At 41.9% G+C, this 4,490-nt stretch overlaps 1 protein-coding gene across 1 annotated transcript in view; it reads right to left on the bottom strand.

The window, feature by feature from the left end:
* nab1b (NGFI-A binding protein 1b (EGR1 binding protein 1)) overlaps positions 1 to 3,408 on the bottom strand; it is a 25,615-nt gene extending 22,207 nt beyond the window's left edge. The window contains exon 1 of the mRNA XM_008285895.1: positions 2,994 to 3,408. The gene's annotated coding sequence lies outside the window, so the exon portion shown is untranslated. The remainder of the gene's footprint in view (positions 1 to 2,993) is intronic.
* Positions 3,409 to 4,490: the final 1,082 nt, after the last annotated feature.

Below are 4,490 nucleotides of genomic sequence, written 5' to 3'. Positions count from 1 at the left end.
TTTTTAATTTTAAAAGTCTTTTTGGATCATTTTGTGTCCTATATTCTACATTTCGAGTGATCTTTTGGATATTCTGTGTCATTTATTTGACATTTTGTGTTGCATACTACATATTCTACATGAGATATTTCTAATCATTTGATAAAAACATCTCCTATGGATGCATAAATGACACTTCAACTAACAAAAGAGCTTAAAAAATGCATGAAAGGTGCCAAAAATAATCCTGTATTTAGGAAATAAGCAGGTATTAGAAGTTAAACAAGGAAGGACTTTAACCTGCAGGATCAACTTTAGCGTAACTTTTCTCGTCTACCTGCCTCTGCGTCGTGTAATTCAGTGAACGGACTCGAGGGAACGTTTCACACCGAGCTGAAGATGCAGAACGTGCACTCTGCTGGCGTCTGGAATTCATGTTCCCGGGTGGGGAAAGTGAACTACGAGCACGTTGACATTCATGCAGCTCGTCCATCGTGAGTCAGTTTGTGTGTCGGACCTGCTGCTGCTGCACAAACAAATGACCACATGCGGACCAGTTTGGCTTTGTGTTCACATTTTGTAAACACAAGTGCATGAAGACGTGAAAAAAAACGGCCTCGTCCAGTCACTGTGCGACATGTGATCACTTCTAGGACGCCTCTGTGTTGAAAATCAGCACTTTGGTTTTAAAAATGATGCCTTTCAGACGGTATTTAACTGCTGCTGCAACAGTTACTGAATCATTTCTGTGCAAAAATGAAAAATATTCAGTTTCTGGCTCCTTAAATGTGACAAACAAGAGGTTCAGTTGGATAAAATCCATCAAATCAGGCTCCGGGGGTGATTTTTCCAAATATAAACGGTAAAGTTGTAGTTATTTGCAGCAGCAGCAGGTGTTTTCTCAACAAGGCAGCGTGTGAAGTGGAAATCTATATTTAGCTGCAGCGCCGACAAAGACTCTGAGCATCAATCAGGTGAACTGACCAGCAAAGTCCAACGTTTCTGAAGAGGAAAACTATCCTTCACTCAACAGCTTTGTCTTTTAAAACAGCTTCAGTAAAGATTGTTGTTGGTTCGTCCTCCATCTGTGTCTTTATGGGTCAATGTGTCGTATTTTGAACGTTTTAAGTGGATTTATGGTCATTTTTTGTCTAATATTCAACATTTTTAGCATCTTTTTGGTCATTTTTTTGTCAAATTACACATTTTGAAGGTCTTTTAGTTTCTTATATTCAACATTTTTCGCGTCTTTTTGGTCATTTTCTATTTTTAATTTGACATTTTGAGTCAGTTTAGCTCGAGAAGCATTCGTAGCATTGTTTAAGTTCTCAGAGAGCAACACGAGAAAGTAAATAGTTGCACAAATGGTGTCTTTAATTTGTGAAAATGAAAATGGTTCCAGGCAGCATCGGGGGGGTTTAACTGGTGCTACACAATTAATCAAAGATAATTAGATAATTTTTGGCAAAAATGGAAAATATTCTGGCTTCTTAAAAGTGATGCTTTATGTGAGATCAGTGAGTTTCTCGTGCGTCTTTTTGGTCATTTTGCATCTTGTTTAGGACGTTTAGAGCCACTTTATGCTCATTTTGTGTCTAATATTTAACATTTTTATCATCTCTTTGGTCATGTTTTTGTATAAATTTGACATTTTTAGTGTCTTATAGTTGACATGTTTAGTCTTTTCAGCTGAGGAAGGATTTCTGACGTTGTTTTAGCTTTAAGATTCTGGAACAGAGCGACACTGTCGGTGATAGAAGTTACTCTGATTGTATAAAGACGGGTTCCCGCCAAGCTTAATGAACTGATTTCTGTGCAAAAATGGAAAATATTCTCTGGTTCTGGCTTCTTAACTTTGAATATGTGATGCTGTTCTGTTGGATATGAGAGGTTCTGGAGCGTTAGTTGGATAAAAACACATCAGATGAGGTTCTGGTCGGTCATTTTCATGTTTGAAGCAGCAGCAGGTTTTCTCTGCTTTGATTCCCAACAAAGACTTCATCAGGTGAACTGTGTGTGTGTGTGTGTGTGTGTGTGTGTGTGTCTAGTAAATCTTGCTGTTAGCTCGTGCTCCATCTGCAGCAGCACTCTGACAGCCACCGGCGTCTTGATCCCAGTCTGTTCTGGCTGTAATGGTGTCAACCTGTCAATGGAGTCCTGCTCCACGGAGCGAGTTCAGCGAGTTGGGCTGTTCACCTGGAGAGGCGAGGCGGCACCACGGCACCGATGGCACACAAACAGACGCGCGCACACACACACACACTCAGAGCGAGGCGATAGCAGGCCGACGTGTGGTTTTCCAGCAGTGAAATGAGGAATCCTTTGATTTCGCTGTGATGCAGGAGGAATTTCCCAGTTTGTCAGCGTGGAACTACTGAACAACGCCGCAATCATGAGTGCGACGGGAGAGCCATGTGTTCAGAGACGTTTAACCTCATGTTTAGCACAATTACTGAGGGGATTTTACTAAAAATGTCTCTGTGGCAGCTAAAAATAGCCCCAATGAGCCAAGCAGCATGGTCGACAAGGACACAGAATGTACTCGGGATGGGAAATCCTCAGAAAATTCCTGCCTGTGCGTCTCCACGACCAAACCGTCACCTTTAAAAGCTCCGTCAGCTCCAATTCAACACATTTAACACCTATTTATTCTGCACATTTCATTGTGTTTTAAGGCATTTCCTCCTCCTGTGCTGAGTTCTGGCGCTTTAACTTCTCTTTGCTTCACTATAATATTCCAATCAGGTATTTTAATCCCCTTTACCACCTCTCTCTGTGCTCAGACATAAGTTGGGAACTGTTTCTATTTCGCTGTAATGCCCCTTCAGGGAGTTTTAGCTGAGTTTGCATGACATCCAGTGATCACTTCAAGCATTCCTGATAATATTCTGACATCATTTAGCAGCTCTGCGCTCGTTATTTTTTGCAAAACGCGACAAAGTTGTTGATACGAGCACCAGCAGCAGCAGCAGCAGGTTACATGCACAGCTGAATCCGTGCGTAATTGCGCCTACCTGGTGAGTTGTTGGCCCCCGTTGGTCCGCCCTGGTCCGGTTCCTCTTCTCCGCTGCCTCCTTCTTCTTCGTGCTCTTCTTTGCTGTTTGTCAACACAAACCCCGGGTGTCAATTAGCGCACAAAGAAAGCCCGCAAAGACGAGATCCCACAAGAAGAGCGGCGTGCGTAAAAAAATGTAAAAAACAGAATTCAATTTGGAGATAATTTCCAGGACGCGCACACACAAAAAGAAGCGGCCAGAGAGCGTCTTGCTTGTCTCTGCTTGCTCGAACCGAGCGACACTCCTCTCCTTCTCTTTTCTGGAAACTTTTTCTTTCGCCTGCCGCTCACAGAGAAGAGAAAAAAAACGCAGCAGAATGTGAGTAAAAAAGCCGCTGACCTTCGTGCGTCTTCTGGTGCGTCTCTTTCCCTCCAAGTGTGTGTTGGCGTGTGTGTGCGAGTATGGTGAGTGTGCGTGCGTGTGTGTGTGAGTGTGTGTGAGTGTTTGAGTCTCTCCCAGCGTCTCTCCACTCCCCTGCACCCGCTCGGCAGCGTCAAGGCGCACACGGCGGCGCGCACGCGCTGCTGCCTTCCGCTACAAAATAAAAGCACCGAGCAGAGAGACGCAGAGCATGAAGACATAAAAAGCAAAATGTGATCCTAAACATGTGATATGTGCTTCACTGCAGTTGATTTCTTACCTCTGTGTGCTTCATGGTTGCATGTTTGGATCCAGTGGCTGATCTGTGGTTTAAAACAAAAGCAGAATTAAAATGCAAAATTCTTAAAACCAACTTTCGAAGCTGTTAAAATGACAAAAACACACCTGGAAGCAAAAGAACAAATGTGAAGCTTTGTTATGCTCAATGCACCTGCTGAGACGGCTGTAGTATATCACTATACGCCCTGAAAAGCTCTGGTTATTGTACAGTTTGTCAGAAGTCGCTTAAGTTTTGGTTCGACACATATTTTGAGTGTTTTCCTCATTTTTATTGAGTTTCTCTGTTGGTTTGGCTTCATTAAATTAGAGCTGTGACTCCCAAATTTCCCAAGCCGACGTCTTGCAGCAGTACATGCTCAGTACAAATAGTTCTATACAGAATAAACAGTGCATGTAAAACAAATGAATATCTACATGAACACTGAAGTGTCTGTTTAATTTGTTTAATTGACGACTTTATTCATCCTCTTGGGGGAAACTCAACGTGTCCAGTAGCTCAGACTCGTTGCATTTAATAAAAATAAGGAATCTAATGCGTTAAAGAACGAGAAAATCCTGCTGCTAGAAGGAATAAGTGCATAACTGTGCCGATATTTATAAGAAAAAATAATGTTAAAAGTCATATTTCTTTGTTTAAAACAAAAAATGAAAGTACTAAATATGACATAGTAGAAATAAATGAAGTGGTGAATGTTGGAGGTGTGAACAGGTGAAGGTGTAAACGGTGCTTTCACTGTTTTATCAGGACAAAAGATTTATTTCGGAAGTTTTTCACCTCGTTTAACTCTGTTTCTC

The sequence above is a fragment of the Stegastes partitus genome, unplaced genomic scaffold (genome assembly GCF_000690725.1).
Source record: "Stegastes partitus isolate 25-593 unplaced genomic scaffold, Stegastes_partitus-1.0.2 Scaffold421, whole genome shotgun sequence".
Lineage (NCBI taxonomy): Eukaryota > Metazoa > Chordata > Actinopteri > Pomacentridae > Stegastes > Stegastes partitus.
This window is presented reverse-complemented; position numbering and strand designations above follow the sequence as displayed.